This window comes from Podarcis muralis, chromosome 3, assembly GCF_964188315.1.
Source record: "Podarcis muralis chromosome 3, rPodMur119.hap1.1, whole genome shotgun sequence".
Taxonomy (NCBI): Eukaryota; Metazoa; Chordata; class Lepidosauria; order Squamata; family Lacertidae; genus Podarcis; species Podarcis muralis.
Window position 1 is genome coordinate 78,287,788 of NC_135657.1, and position 17,010 is coordinate 78,304,797.

At 41.2% G+C, this 17,010-nt stretch overlaps 1 protein-coding gene across 6 annotated transcripts in view; it reads left to right on the plus strand.

Annotated features, from left to right (window-relative positions):
• The window catches only part of BACH2 (BACH transcriptional regulator 2), a 245,195-nt gene that overhangs the window by 108,536 nt on the left and 119,649 nt on the right, over nt 1–17,010 (plus strand). The window contains exon 1 of one of the 6 annotated variants that reach the window (XM_028722985.2): nt 12,683–12,787. The exons of the other annotated variants lie outside the window; for them this stretch is intronic. The gene's annotated coding sequence lies outside the window, so the exon portion shown is untranslated. Of the gene's footprint in view, nt 1–12,682; nt 12,788–17,010 lie in introns of those variants that run through there. 6 annotated transcript variants of the gene reach the window in all.

Consider the following 17,010-nt stretch of genomic DNA (forward strand, 5'->3'; position numbering starts at 1 on the left):
AAATACTGAATTGTCTACAAAATAAATTGAAAATGGCTGCATTGCCAGCTAGTATTTTGTAATAGTCTTCATTCCACCGAACAGATAAAATGAAGTTTGTTTCCTATAGAACTTGACAAATACTTCTGTTGAAGGGGAAACTGTCATTTACGTTGGACACCCATGAGTTGATCCAGGTGCTTGGTCTTCAGCAAAGAAAGATATACTCAGTCATGAGTGTGTAAACTGTTGCAATCCGTTAATCCCTTTTGAATGTATTAGCCAATCAGAAACAATGGGCATTAACATTCACCTGAAGTTATTTTAAAATGATTTCACTGCCATTCTAGATTGCAGTTACTGTCTTTAAAAAGATCTCAAAAATATTCAAGTAGGTTATTGGTCTGTGCTCCAAGCAGTCTAAGAAAGCTGTTGAGGTGAGGTGGCAGACATAGAACATGCAGAGGCCAAGTTTTCTATTGAGGACTGTGAAGCAGTTCTGATCAACATATACTTCAGTTGAGTGGTTTTCTTTAGACTCCATGGGCAGGGCATTTATTTTGTTGGTTTTAGTAAGATTTTATTAAAGCTGGCAGGGTACTTATTTTAATAGGTAGGAAACTCACCTGAATATAGGTTCCCTGAAAAGTATTAGTTATAGTTATTGGGTGGAGTCGGCAAAACATGCTGATCTTTTATTATTTATATAATAAACCAAACTTTTATTACATGGTTAGCTAAAAATACATAGATACAGAAATACTCACAGAAATTTATGAAGTTGGCTCTGTTTTTGTAGTTTCTTTAGATGGTATTGCTGAATAGAAATGACTGATGAGAAGGTCCATTATCCAATTTTAAATGTAGAAAATAACATAATAATAATACTGCTTCGATCCTGGATAGCTCAGTTGTGTTAGAGCATGGTGCTGATAATGCCAAGGTTGCAGGTTCGATCCCCGTATGGGACATCTGCATATTCTTGCATTGCAGGACGTTGACTAGATGATCCTCAGGGTCCCTTCCGACTCTACAATTCTATGATTCAGGAAAATTGTGAGAACACTTGCACGTTCTTACTTACCCATAGTTTGGCTTAGTGTTGTGTGTAAACTGAACAAAGATTCTCCTTCCTTAGATAGTCACAGGGAATTAGACCAGTTAATGTTACAGCAGTTAATATTAGAAAGAGGATGTTCTCTATGAGCATTTCAAAGTGGGTATAATCGGTTCTTTATGCCTATTTTGTTGCAGTGTTGTCTAGTTATGAGAATGTAATTCTTTGTTTCTACTTGAAAAAGGAATCACATCTGTTGTGATGCAATGTGATTTATTTTTCCTCCTGGGAGATATAAAACATAATACTTTTTGAACCTTCAGGAATCCACAACAGTACCATTAATTTCATCATTGTAAACAATAATATTGTAGCATATCCAGACTTTAGCTAATTTTTAGTTTTGTTGACTCAGCATTTATGGAGCCACATAAGCCTAGTGCCTTTCCCACAGTGCTTAAAATAACGACATGGTAGAATTTACAAAACACTATAGGTGGCTACCTAGGTCAGCACTTCTGCTGTTGCAGGGGCTGGTGAATGGTACTCCTGTTTCTTAGTGTTGCCTTGGTAATTGCTTTTAGATTCTCAGGAATCATTGAGTTAAGTGAAGGTTGAGACTTTGATGTTTGCAGTGTAGTTTCTTCATAGATATTCCTGCAGTACTACAGTTCCCAGCAGTCCATAAGGGATACAGAAGCTACGAAACAGTTAGCAAGCCGAGGGGGTTAAGAAAGAGCTAGAGTTTACAAGAACTGCAACCAGAATGGAGAGGTTAAAGTAACTCACTCTCTAAAGAGTCTTTATTGTTAGACCAATGTCAAATGGATACAGCAATGCTGAAAAGAAGAAAAGAATAGGTTGGTCAGGAACTGAGGAGTCTTGAAGACCAGAGCCAATATATAGGGTAAGGGTTGTGGCCAGCCATAAATTTTTCAGCCACAATTCAGTGAGAAGTATAACGAAGGAGTGTGATCTTGAGACAGCTTTGCCAAAGAGAAGGTGGAAGAAGTCCTATCGGGCCCACAGGTTCAACAAATTCCACAACCTGAGCTGGTAAATTCCACGACTGGGCAAAAAAGGAGTCATCTAAGGTCTAGTGCAAGGGTAGACAACTTGGTGCCTTCTAGATGGTGTGGACTACAATCCCACAATTCCTAACCTTTGATGATGATTGCTCTGGTGATGGGAGTTGTATTGAACATATGGAGGATACTTGCAGCCTAGTACAGTGGTACCTCGGGTTACATACGCTTCAGGTTACAGACTCCGCTAACCCAGAAATAGTACCTCGGGTTAAGAACTTTGCTTCAGGATGAGAACAGAAATCGTGCTCCGGCGGCACGGCAGCAGCAGGAGGCCCCATTAGCTAAAGTGGTGCTTCAGGTTAAGAACAGTTTCAGGTTAAGAACGGACCTCTGGAATGAATTAAGTACTTAACCCGAAGTACCACTGTATTTCAACTGTGATGACAAGGTAAAAGGAACAGCCAACATACTCTGAATTCTAAGAAATTGTGGAGAACTCTCTTATACTTTACAAAGCTTGCTTCAGAGTTTAATTCATAGTCCCTTGAAGTAAATGGTAACCATTTCCCAAGGTCAGTATCTCATAATGCAAGAACTGGTGGTTCTCACATGTGATGGAAATAACATTCTGTAGGAAGCAGCACCATATGACAAAACTTCAATAACGGGTAGCCATAATGATCTTGTCTTAAGCTATATGAGACATTCATGCTTCTGTTTGTGTGTGTGCATGTTAAACACCACAAGCATCTGAAAGAAACTGCAATCTTGAGGGGAGGAGATGAGGGGAACAGAACTGCTTCTTATATGGCTCTTTTTCTGCTCAAAATCTCCCATCTGTTTTTCTCCCTGGGGTACTATCAGTGGATGCTGGTTCCCACATCCCTTTGCTATGCATCACTTATAAGTGCTCCACCCTTAAAAGTAATGCATCTGAATTGCTGCTGGAAGCCAAATTTCAGACTAGACAGAGCCTAATGTTTTCTATGCTCACAAAGGTTATATGTGTCAAACATGACATTGTTACAGAAGAGCAGGAAGTATGGTGAACTTGTTCATCCTGCTCCTGAACAACCGGGGAATGTTTGAAACTGCTCTGAGGTAGCTATATTGAATGTATTGGTTGTAATATGTTACATGCCATTTGCCCCAGGTCTTGAGGTTTAAGGTGGCTTATACATTCAAATGCTAAAAATATTATTGCGGTTGTTTTAATCCCTATTATATTTTCTGTATTGCATTGAAAAATTTTGAGTGAGTTCTCATTTGCTTTCTCTAAATTTCTCTTCTCATTCACAAATGTTTTCTTCTGGAATTTTGAAAATATTTCAGGTCATTTATTTCTATTTTGATTTTTTTTAAATAAAAAAGTCATTAGAACAGAATGAGGTCGGTTCCCTTAGTGGGAGGGCCATAGCTTTGCTTGCAGAAGGTCCTAGGTTCAATCTATGGCAGTTCTAGGTAGAGCTGGGATAGACTTCTGCTGAAACCCAGGACAGCCATTGCTAGTCAAGGACAACAACGCTGAGCTACATGGACCAGTGGTCTGATTCAGTATAAGACAGATTCCTGTCCGTGTTCGAAATTATCCAGGTGCCAGGCATATTTTACACCTGGCTTTCAACCACTTGTAAACAAGTGAAGATGCCTGGGCCCCAGGATGGCACCAAGACTTCTCCACCACCTGGAAGTGCATGGCTGAGGATCCTTGGATCTTGACTGTTTTCACACACTAAAACCCATCCTGTAGAATTTTACAGTATAAGCACAATCAGAATGAATTTCAGGAACCAAAATGCTTTTTCTGTGCAGCCTGGGCAGAAAAGAAAAAGAGGTTAGAATAGGTCAATATATATGCAGATTGTCTCTGGATCAAGTGCCCTTTCTTTTTTAAGGTCTCAAAGCTCTTCACCTAGTTCAAGGTTGTCATCTGAACTAGCCAGATGTTTAACTGATCATCACAGTCAGTCCATTTGAAAAATAAGACTTTTGAGCCTTCTTGCCCCCAAATGGCAACTAGACATTCTGTTTTTTGTGACCTGGCACCTAGTTTATATATCTGAGTTTCTAGCACTTCTTCCTGTGTTCTTATGTCATTGATTTTTTTATTTAGAATAATGTTTAACTGAAAAACAGATGCAGCCATATTCCATTAAAAACAGAACAGTTTTTAGCTGCAGATTGACAGTGTCTTAGCGTAGTATGCGTATGCGAAGACTTGAAGAAGTTTTAATATTTTATAGCAGTGGATAACTAAAAACCCAAACCTGCTGTCTTGTTTCTATGGTAACAAATATTGAAGCATGTCTAGCCAACACTGATTTTCCTGCCTTAATTTTTGTGTTAATGATTTTCTAGAGCCTTCAAACTGTTGAATCCTTTAAAAACAAAAACATAATTATGAATTCCTTAAGATCAATGCTCCAACATTAAATTCCATATTTTAACAGATTTAACAGAAATATTTCTTTGTTCAAGGGAAAGACTTAATAAGCAATGGGATGTGGAGACTCTTATTAGGCAATTGGATGAAATTCCTGGGAAGCATTTCGGGTCAACATTGTGTTTTATATTGCAGAATTGGCATTGAGTGGGAAGGGTTGGATTTCAATTATTATAAAACAGAGTTGCCGTGGCAGGATTCTAGGAAGAATGTCAGAATCGTCTCTGAGATGGGATGTCCTCCAGATGGTGTTGGCTTGGGTGTTTCATGCCTTAACTAAGGCTTAGCTGAAATTTGTGGCTTACCTCGAAGCTGCGGCCCACTGCTCAGCCACTGGTGAAGTTGCAAACCCAAATGTTTGAAGGCAATTCTCATTGCTGAATTCCACATCACAGGGCAGCTGCACTTCCCACTGTACTGTAACCTTTTGTCTGCCTTAGGCATGCATTTTCTGTAGGGTTTTCAAGACAATTTAAAGCACACATCCTCATGCACTTACGGCACTTGTGTAGGGGTGTACATTGTCTCTGTGTACTTTGTGATTTGGAAGAGGTTTTCACATTGTGAAATTGCATTTTGCCCATAACAAGGCATCTCAAGTAGAATAAGGAGCTTCTTCAAGCCCTTGGTTGCTCTGTGGACTTGGGTGCCCCTCATTTGCATTATAGTGACCCAAGCTGACTCAGACAATTATTTCCCCCAGGGCATTTCAATTAAACAATGTGTTTGTTTTTCACGTGGGCCTGTCTCTTTCCCTATGCGGGTCCATTTCTTATCTTGTGTAAGTCAATGGAGATATCTCTCCTATCCCCCCACCCCCTGGGAAAGAGGCTGTATTTTCAAAAAAATATGGTGCAGGCAGAAGCCCACCTCCTATCTGCTACCCTTAAGGTAGCAGAGTCTTGCTTGGCGGATGATATTTCTCTCACTTCCATGTTCTTTCCCCCACCCAAATACCTTGCATCTGGTTACAATTTAATAGGCTCAATCCACTCTGGAGGTGTTCCTATGTCTGCAAATTCCATCTGCTTATGTGAAAAAGAACAACAACTAAACTAGATTCCCCATTATAGTGACTGCGAGGAAAACCAGAGCTTCCTTTAAATATGAATTGGAAAGACACAAAGTGGCTATGAAATGCACATACATTTTCCTTAATGTGATACTTACGTGAGCTCCTGCCCAACTCCAGCACTATAATATCCCACATAAAGCAGCTCGTGGCTACACTTAACATTCACCTGTTTTAATCAAGTAAAGCTAATATGCTACAGTGATGAAATGCATTGCATGCTAATAATTAAATTACACACATTTAAGAAATATAGAAGATACTAATGTAATGGTAGGGTGTAGTTGGCTCAGGAATATGTAGCTTTGTGGGCAGTGGTAATTATACGTGCCACATGTTCATTACCATAATGGAATACTAAGATGAGGGAATTTCAGCCAGTGAAGTACTAAGTAATAAGTAAAAAGCGTTGGGAATGCAGAGGGGAAAAGGGCCATGTGAATGCAGGAAAAGGGAACTGTGCCACATCACCCATGATGTCATACACATCTCCAAATAGATGTGAGGCAAATGGTGTTTTTCACAGCAATTACAATGGCCAGCAAGCTAGCTGCAGTGTGTATGTAATGTTATTTTGTAAAATATTGTGACCGGGCCCTGGAGAAAAATGTAAATTTCCGCACCAAAGACTTGAAGAACTTGGGGGAAAACCTGTGGATTCTGCATGAGGTATCAACAGCACAATGGCCGTGTTTGGACATAACATTAAAGTAGTTTTATTTTAGCAATATATTGAACAATTCAGGATCTGGCTTGCTGATAGGCAAAGAAGTCACAGCTTGTTTCTACCTAGGGTTGGGTTTCTTATCCTTCTGCCTTCTCTAAAAACATCTGGCTGCTATCCTGAAGGCATTTGCAGCAATTGAGGACTGGGCTGGCCGATCAGAAGGTTGGCAGTTCGAATCCCCGTGACGGGGTGAGCTCTCATTGCTTGGTCTCTGCTCCTGCCAACCTAGCAGTTCGAAAGCATGTCAAAGTGCAAGTAGATAAATAGGTACCGCTCTGGTGGCAAGGTGAAAGGCATTTCCGTGTGCTGTTCTGGTTCGCCAGAAGCGGCTTAGTCATGCTGGCCACATGACCCGGAAGCTGTCTGCGGACAAACGCCAGCTCCCTCGGCCAGTAAAGCGAGATGAGCCCCGCAACCCCAGAGTCGTCCGCGACTGGACCTAACGGTCAGGGATCCTTTTACCTTTATAGCTTCACTATTATAACCAGTTCCCTTGCCATTGGTAATTACTGAACATACTCCACCAAATCTGGCTATTGTGATTTCTTAACCCTTTTCTCCCAACCCTCTTGGAGCAAAGATTGCAAAAACTTGTTTCCTTTTCGACTCCAGGGCCTGCCCCCCCCTCTCTCTCTCCCTCCCTCCCTCCCTCCGCCCCCCCTCTTTTTACTTCATTGAAGTTGGTAAAATCATTGGAGTTTCACCTCAGAGAAACTTTTCTTTTATATGGGAGTTAAGTCTATGGTTGGTATGAAAAAAGTCGCAGATTCAGTATTTAGCTGAAAAGATATCTAGCACTACTAGTAGTAGTACTAGGAAAAACTTCTGAAAGTTGGAAAGCTGCTGCCAATCGAAAGAGAAAAACAGGAAGCATCTAAGGATGATGTGCAGAAAGAGAAATGAATCTCACAGATACCCAACATGTTTCAGCCAAAAATACAATAAAATAACACTATATAATTTCCCCCCACTCGTTTTCTGACTCCTTACAATTGTTATTATAATGCATTCTAAGTTTTAAATTTTTTTAATGTGTGGTTGAGTCATTGTATAATAAATGTTAATATTGTCATTTTAGATAAGCCATTGACGAAGGTATGTTTAGCCAAAATGATTTGGGCACATTTTAAAAAATAAAGAACACATCCCATTGTTAGCATTTGTTCCAATCAGGAGAGACAGTACTGTTGTCTATCTCAGTGTAAAGCAACTTCATTATTTTCATTTCCAGCCCAGAATAAGAGTGGGACAGCTTCGGAACTGTGGCTCTCATTCACTTCTTTTTAACTTGAAAGCGAACCACAATCACACAGATAATTGTCTAGCAGATAATTGTTTTTACACCAGTTCTTATCCCTATGTTCAAGTAAGGATGCCTGAGGAATTTGCATTCTTATTTCCAGTGTGAATTAATCTGATCTTTCCCACACTGATGTGTGGATTGGACCAGCCAATCCTTATTTAAATGGTATTTCATGAAATTTTTAATCCAGATTTTTTGCAAATAAATGTGGAACGGGATAGAACAGATTTGTGAATGAACACATGCAAGAATGGCATGGACTGGACCTATCCTTCCCTACCTGCAAGTATAACCATTTTAGCGGCTGTAGATTTCCTTCTGGATCCACCCTGTAACTCTAAGAGATGAATTTTGCCCTAAGCATTTTATTTTAAGAAGAAGCGTTGCATCTCTAGAGCATTTTATTTCCTACAGTAGCTACCGTCTCAAGTTTTCCTTTTCTCTCCCCCACTCTGAAGACTCAAGAACAACAAAAGGCTTTTCTTATTGCAGTGTTTAGAGGTCTGGTAACAAAGGTTGTTGAGGTTCTTTTCTTCTGTATTTTTACGCTTCATATAATTTTAAATTAATAGGTCCACCCTTCATCTTGAGAACTCTTTTCAGCGGATATTTCCTAGTTTTTCCCATGACGTTTCGGCCTATTTCTTCAGATCACTGTGTGGTGTAAAAGAGGTTATTGTTTGCTGCCTGAGAACAAGTATGTGCAAGTATGTTAGTCTGGTTGGTACAGGATTTCAAGACTGGGTGGTATTTGACTCAGGGGCAGAGTTTGGACATGTGGATTCATTTTAACCCCAGGCACTTCTTTTTCTCACTATGCTGCATATTTCCTGGGTCTATAGAATCAAAGGTGCATTGGTTTGGAAAGTTGTTTAATTGTATTAATATTTGATACAGGAAAAATAAGTAATTTGTATCCCTCCTTGCCGTGTGGGCTCATGGTGGTAACAACATATGATTCTACGATGGCCCTAAATACCAATCTCAGAGGCCCTCTTCACTCTCTACTGCTGGTCATGTTGTACGGATGCCTGATGATCGTCTTCCAAAGCAACTACTCTATTCTGAACTTAAAAATGGAAAGCGTAATGCTGGTGGTCAACAAAAGAGGTTTAAAGACTGTCTCAAGGCAAATCTAAAAAAATGTAGTATAAACACTGACAACTGGGGAACACTGGCTTGCAAGCACTCCAGTTGGAGAACATCCTTTACCAAAGGTGTCATGGGCTTTGAAGACACTCGAACTCAGGACGCAAGGGAGAAACGTGCTAAGAGGAAGGCACACTTGGCAAATCCACACCATGATCAGCTCCCGCCCAGAAACCAATGTCCCCACTGGAAGGACGTGTGGATCCACAATTGGCCTCCACAATCACTTACGGACTCATTTTTAAAACTGTGTTTATGGAAGACAATCTTACTTGGGTATGAGTGATAGCCAAAGAAGAAGACCATTGAGGTACATCAGGGCCCTTTTCAGCTTCTGCTCTTGACGCCTTCAAACAGACCTTGAAAACGTTGATATTGGCTTCCTTTATGTTTAGCTGATCCTAGTTTTTGTTTGTTGCATCATATCGTTTGCTATCAGGGGAACCTCCAGCCTATGGGCCAAATTTGGCCTGCCAGGGATTAAATTTATCCAGTTAGGCCATTCCCCCAAATTCATGTCTACTTGCTCTGCATCTGACATATGTGGGGCATATAGACATGTGGCTAACAGTGCGCAAATGAAGTTTGCTCCTGACAGTCCATTGGCAAGGGAAAGCAGGTTTTGTCTCTACCACCCATCAGTTGATGGGAGGTAAAACTGAAGCTTTGCAAATACTCCATGGTGCTTTGAAGTCCTGACTTTGGAACTTCAAAGTGTCTAATCACATGATGTAATTTGGCCCATGAGGCTAGAATCTGATAAGGATCTGGCCTGTAGCACAAAAAAGAAGGTTCCCCACCTCTGTTGGATGTCAATGTGTTACATACAGTTTCCCTTCAGGATTTCCTGATATATAAAATGCATGTGCTATAGTGTTTTTGTCTGGCAATTCATCTTTTTTGTATTAGCATTGTTTTAGCTTGGAGAGCTCCAAGGTTTAACCCTCCACAGATTGCTGGGCTATAATATCCACAATCCTTGACTGTTGGCTGGATCTACTGTGTAGTCAAAAAACATCTGGAGGGCCATATGACCCCCACCCAGTGTTAGTGAATGATATTTTACCCCCTACAGACTAATTAAAACATGTCCACTGCAGCTCTACCTGATGGTACAGTGCTAGTGTTTTGCCTGCAATTTCCGTTTGGACGAATAGAGAATAGTTTTCAAAAATAAGTGAAAAATAGATGCATTCTGTGCTATAATATTGTGTATATCTTTAGGTTTTGTACGTAATGCTAGGTACAGATGAACCTTAATGGATAAGTCTTTACTGTATTCCTCCCGTTATTAAGACAGTGTCATACAGCTTTCTTACCGCTAGGTAATATCAGCTTCATTGTAGAGGCTGATCACCGGTGAAAGAACTAGGTTGTACACCATACTCTTCAGCTTCAGATAACCATTGGAGGAATATAGTAGACCTCAGGAATATAGATGTGGGCCACCGCTGCCTGCCTGATCAGAAGATATTGCTGAGGAATGATTTTGTGGTACAGTAATTTGGAAACCCAACACACCTTTTAGTGGGAAGTTAAAATTCCTGGAGTGCAAACATGCTGCAAACACCATAGTAATGTTTTGCTTGTATCATGTATTAAAAGAGTTTAGTGCAGGACATAAGAGTAGACATTGTCAGGTTTTGGAATACAACTCTCATGAATGTGACCAATGGTCAGGAATGGTGGGAGTCATAGTCAAACATTTTGAGGACACCACACATTGACTGCCCTTGGTTTAGAGCAGGCATGGCCAGACTTGGCCCTCCAGCTGTTTTGGGACTACAACTCCCATCATCCCTAGCTAACAGGACCCAGTGGTCAGGGATGATGGGAATTGTAGTCCCAAAACAGCTGCAGGGCCAAGTTTGGCCATGCCTGGTTTAGTGTGTAGGCATTTGAATAGAAATGATATGACTGAACCCATCTTGGTGCCCAAGAAACTAGTATCAGTGGGAGGGAGGTACTTCTGAGACACTCAACTAGGATCTAGATGGGAAAAAAAATAAGTGGGGCTGCTGTTTCCTTGGCTGACAGCTGTAATGCTACTGCTACAGCCACGCATCAGTCACCACCCCTTATGAATTGTGCTTGCTGCCCATCCGAAAATCATTTCCATGCACAAGAAATTGACTTAATAAGCTTGAATATTTGAACATGTGGTATTGAGTCCAAGGGTATTTTTACTTGAATACTGTGTGCGCGGCTGACTACATTTCAAGCTTTTAAGAGTAGCAAGTACAAAATTTGCTGAGCATTCCAATTTGCTTTCATCAGCGAATGTTTGGTTGCGATTGAAATAATACCAGGCTAACAAAAGGGATAGTCATTGTTCCTCCTAAAGTAGTCATTACACAGGGCTATACTGCTTGGAGAAGTGAACATTTCTACAATAGGCAAAGTGTAGCTTCAAAACACACAAGCAATCCTTCTGACCCATCTGATTTTATTTGATTGGGAAGTTTGTGTGTGTTCGGTTGCTGTTTAATTATTACACCCTCAGTCCAGCTTTGAAGTTGTCAGAATGTAGTGAAGCTCACTTCTGTCAGGGTTTTGTTTGTTTTTGTTTTTGTTTTGTTTTTAAACTCATTTCCAAGAAAGCAGTGTGTGTACAGAGGGCGCCACGGCAATGCCTGGATCGGTTGAGACTGCACCCTATTTTTAACATGCTGTATCAAGTGTCAGTGCTGCCAGGTTTAAATCCGTGTGTGTGTGTGTGTGTGTGTGTGTGTGTGTGTGTGTGGTGTATGTATGCACTTGCTCCCTCCGAGATCTCTTGTACAAACAGGAATGCCTCTCTATGCCTTGTTTACAGTACAGCAGTGCATTCTTGAATAATTATAGTAAAAAGACCTTGGCGGGATACTCTGTGAGCTAAAGTTTACTTTCAGACTGGTGAATGAGAGAAAATCTTTGCTGGGAAGGCTTTTTTTTAAAGGAAGTTGTGAGTGTGAGTGTGTGTGTGTGTGTGTGTGTGTGTGTGTGTGTGTGTGTTTTATAAAGCAGACAGAAAGAAACATGCGGCTCTGGAGGGAAATACTCCGTGCTTTACAGTTGCTTGTGTGGATGGGAACCAGATGGTAAGCTGGGATACCCGCTCAGATATCTGAGGAGCCAAACATATGGTTAATAGTTAGGAGAAATAGCTTTCAGAGCCAGGGCTTTGCTGACTGCTTCACGTTACAGATTGCTACAGTGTGTCATTACATTGCCAAGCTAAGTGCTTAATACCCACTGTGGGCTCTGGGCACGCACTTGCACAAACGACTTTCAGCTCTTTACTGGCACAAAGTAAGAAACTGATGTCATATTCAGCTTCAGAAATGCCACTTTCCTCCTCCCTGCTCTGTCTGCCGCGGCGAAGCTGTAGAGTGCTTCTTCCTCCTCTCTGTCTCCCTTCCTTTCTCTTTCTTACAAGCTGAGTCCCAATGCCAATCAGTTTTCTTGTTGTTCTCCGTGTGCTTGTGCATTTTTCTGTGCTCCATATATTACCAGCATGTCATATTTTTTAATAACCGGAAGCTTAGCCTGGATTGCAGCGTTGCCCTTACTTGCCCACCCTTTGAAGTTCCTGTTTTGGAAGCTTTTGGGGGGTAAAACCATGGCCCCATGTTATCTAAGGAACTGCTGAGCTCATTCATCTGCTTTTCATGGCCCGCTTCCTTTTATTTTTAGCCAAATCCGTCAGGCCTGACAGGCGGGTAATTTGAGCCAGAGAAAGGGCAAAGCTCCAGGTCTCTTCCACAAAGCAATTCTTCCCTCCCTCCCTCCTGGGAAGGCTCCAAACTTGGCCTGCTTGAGGCAGATGGATTTGTTGAGTCATGTGAGATCATTTACACAAAAACACAGCTAGGCAGTGAAGGGGGGGGTGGAAAAGAAGTGTGGGGGAGTGGGAAGAGGGGGGTTAACCGAGGAGGAGGTGTGGGTGGGTGGGAGAGTGTGCATTGCTGTTGACTCTGCTGGCGAGTGTAGGAAATCTTCAGTGAAGCAGCTAGACAGTGGAATGCAGCAGATTTATTCTTGTATAAGGTAATGTCTAGTTTACAGTATAGGGTGGAGACACGGCAAAGGGATTCGCTTAAAATTAAAGCCACAACGCGTCCGTCCAAGTGGAGCGGGGAGGCTGTTCCCTTCGACTAGTGGGTCACAGTAGCAGTCCAACCACTTGACAGGATTGCGTATTTTGAAGCAGAGAATGCCTCTCGCAGTTCGGAAAACCCTGCCTGTGTGATGCAATAGGGAGTTTGCTTTGTCTTGACTCCAGCATGACTGTGGCGTGGGGGATGGGGGTGGTGGTGGAAGGAAGAGCTGGAATGCAACGTGAGCAACATGGGCAGGTCCTTCCAGAAATTATTTAACAAGACAGCTAAGGGTGGGGAAACCAGTCAGCATTTCAGTACACTGAATCTGCATAGAGCAGCAGTCATGGCAGGACGGAGAGCCGGGGGTGGCGTGGTGGGTGTTCCCCCGCTCCCCACCCCACTCCTGAAAAATAGATAGGTGGTTTTGGTGGTGGTCTTCATGACTTAGTGTATCTACATTTACGTTCCAAATGGTGGGTTTGGAAAACTGATTTGAAAGGTTTGGTGGTGGGTGGAAGGGGGGGGGGAGTGAGAATGCCATTGTAATAAAGCAGACTTTGAAGTACAATTTCAAATTTGATCAGAACACTTTGTTTTAATGTTTCATATGAGGTAGGTATGAGGAAAATTGGGGATTTAAAAATTATGTGGATCTGCCAGATTCCATAGCTGGAATAGAAGCAAAATATGCAAACTGGGTGGTGTACAATATGCAAGAAGAGTGGTAGTGTTTTTTTAAGTGCTAATATATTTAAACTTGGAATATTTAAATTTGGTTTTGTTGGGTCCCCGTCCCATTTGCCTTGTACCTATTCCAGTCGCTTTCTTTCTGGATGAAAAATATATATATTTATCTACAGAAATAATTTCTTTGTGTGTATATTGTTGAAACCAATATTCATATTTTGCTTTGAATGATAAAGTAATGTTTCAGTGGGTTCTATCTCCTTCCTCCCATATCTTCCTCCTTGTTTCCCCTTCTTCTAAAAATAGGACAGGGGCACCCGGCTAGTTGAATTATAATTCAATCTGTTCTTGATTTATTTTTGACTTTCAGTGTGCCTATTAATGAAGCTGATACTTCAGACTGTGAGTAGCGGCTCACATGCTGGAATGCTTCTCCATACACAGAAGGGGAGAAATCCCTGCACATAGAAAACTAGTGTGTCAGGAAGAAGGATAAGATATTCCGTAGAGGAGTATTTCATCATGTAAGCCGTAATTTCACTCTATAGTAACATACCCTCAACATTGGTTTATCACCCCAATAAGAGCTAAGCTATAGCAATGTCTCTTTCTTTGGGGATCCAACTACACATTGTAATCAGATACATTCATCATAAGCCCAATATCTGTTTATCCTAGGGAAAAGTGGCTTTGGAGTAGAGATTTGAAGAGGTGGTGGTGTGCTTGTGTCCACATAATATGTTCAATCCTTTCTTTCGCCTCCATCACCAATCTGTTCCCAACCCAAATGACTTCCAAAGCATAATTGCCTTCATGGCAACCGACCGCTTCACATTGGAGGGGGTGGCACACAAAGGCTCTTATGCCCCAACCATACCTATAGTGGAATGTGTGACATGGGTTCTGTTTGTGAATAGTTTCTTAGATCCTTCTCCCCCCAAAAGGAGGGGGGTGAAGTTTTAATGCCTATGTCATACCCTGAAGGCACATGGTGCAGACAGTTTGCTGACACTGATACGTTTTAGGTCTGGTCAGTGCAGGGATGGAAGACCACGTAGGAAACCACATGTGTGCTGTTTAGGGTTCTGCAATGGAAGATTATGAAAAAAAAGGAATGTAGCGCATAATACAAATTCAGAAACATCAACATTTGCAGGCATTGTGGGGGTACTTTTAATAAGTGTTTTGAAACGGGTGCTCTAAGCTCAATACAACCTTGTAGCATTTATTACAGTGGTACCTCGGGTTACATATGCTTCAGGTTACAGACTCCACTAACCCACAAATAGTACCTCAGGTTAAGAACTTTGCTTCAGGATGAGAACAGAAATCGTGCTCTGGAGGCGCGGCAGCAGCAGGAGGCCCCATTAGCTAAAGTGCTGCTTCAGGTTAAGAACAGTTTCAGGTTAAGAACGGACCTCCGGAATAAATTAAGTACTTAACCCGAGGTACCACTGTATTTGTTTAGCGGAGAAACAGCTTATATGCTTGGCAAAAAGTCTAGATGTTTTGATTTTTCTAGTAGCTTGTCTGATCAGTTAGCTAGCACCTGACTAGTTGTTTGCTGAAATATTGCATACAAGTATTGCATATTGTATTCTGAAATTATTTTCTGCCTGTTTGCTTACATCAGCATCACAGTTTGGTTCGGTGTTGCCTGTATTTCCCAAATGTCTGAGGTCCAGGATACTTTAGCTTATGTTGATCTTCGAGTTATCCATACGGCTGACCACTGTGCAATCCGAATATTCTGTAACACCTTCTAATACTATTATTTTTCTTGAGGCATTTTTCTGTGTTAAAATATTCTGAGATACTTTATTTTTAAATTAAACATAAAAGCAGTACTCATGATAAACATTAGTTGTACTGCCACACCATATTGACACGACAAATCACATTCTAGTATTAGACTGGGTCCTGCCAGATACATATAAAAGCACTCGTTCCTTGAAATCCCCTTCATCTTCTCCTGCTCATCATGCCCCAGGCCCTGCAATCAGTTATTACTCATCAGGTATTTATCATGGGCCTGCCTCGCCTCCTGAATCTACCACATTAGTTGCTCATAAAACACACTGAATATTTATGCTGGAAAAAATAATCCGCATCTTCCTCTTTCAATGTTAAATCCTGTTAAATTAATCCCAAGCATCCCTAGACAAAGCTGGGAAATACAGTGGTACCTCGGGTTACAGGCGCTACAGGTTACAGACGCTTCAGGTTACAGACTCCGCTAACCCAGAAATAGTACCTCAGGTTAAGAGCTTTGCTTCAGGATGAGAACAGAAATTGCATGGCGGCAGCGCAGCGGCAGCGTGGCGGCAGTGGGAGGCCCTATTAGCTAAAGTGGTACCTCAGGTTAAGAACAGTTTCAGCTTAAGAACGGACCTCCAGAACGAATTAAGATCTTAACCTGAGGTACCACTGCACCTCTTTTTGAAACTCTGGGGACCCACTGCAAGTCAGAGTTGGCAAACCTTAGCAAGATGTCCACTGATCTAAGTTCCTCAACTGTCTAGAACTCTAGTGTGACCAATGGTTCCAGTATGTGCTGTGAGCCTGGAAAGTGAAATCCAGTAAAGCAAAATAAAATATCTTTTCCTCATGTAGCATCCTGCAGATTCACTGCATAAGCCTTTTTTGAATCCTATCATTTGTTGATGCATAAATGGATATATTTTCTAGTGCTGGTGACAACTTCCAGTTTTTATGGTTGATTTTGTCACATAATTGTACCTTGGTTCTTGAATGCCTTGGTACTCGTACGTTTTGGCTTCCGAACACCGAAGTGTTCTGGTTTTTTAACGTTTTTCAGAAGCCAAACCTCCAGTGCTGTTGTCTGCTATTGTTTCTGGGGCACCTCCACCAATCAGAAACCGCGTCTTGGTTTTTGAACATTTTGTAAGTCAAACAGATTTCTGGAACGGATTACGTTCGAGAACCAAGGTACGACTGTAGTGAAATATTAGGAGTATCATCAGCTTTCTTTTGACTTCTAATTTTTGTGTCTCATTCAGACAACCTCATTTTGAACTGCAATGAGTTGAATTTTTTGTGGCATGTTCCGTTTAACTTGTAGCTTGAAAGTGCAATGCACTGGGCTGTTAATTCATTTTAAAATTATCTTTTGCCGATACAGTAAGAGACTCTTCAATGGTTTAATGCTTGAAGAATACAAGTACATAAATAAGATAGTTTGCGTATCCATAGCAATAAAATATTGTGTGATATGAAGATAGTCAAGAAAAATGCATCTTAATTATAGGTACTGGTAATCTGTGGTACTTGTTATGGAAAACTCACCATATTATGATACAATTTTACAGTTCATTTCAATTAAACCAGGATAATTGTTCTATACACTAGGAAAGGGATGGTTAAACTTGAGGGGAACCTGGTAGATTGACACTAATCTACATAATCAAGGCATTTTGTAGAAAGCTGTGTCTTTCCTGCTTTACTTGCAACTATTTTTATTAT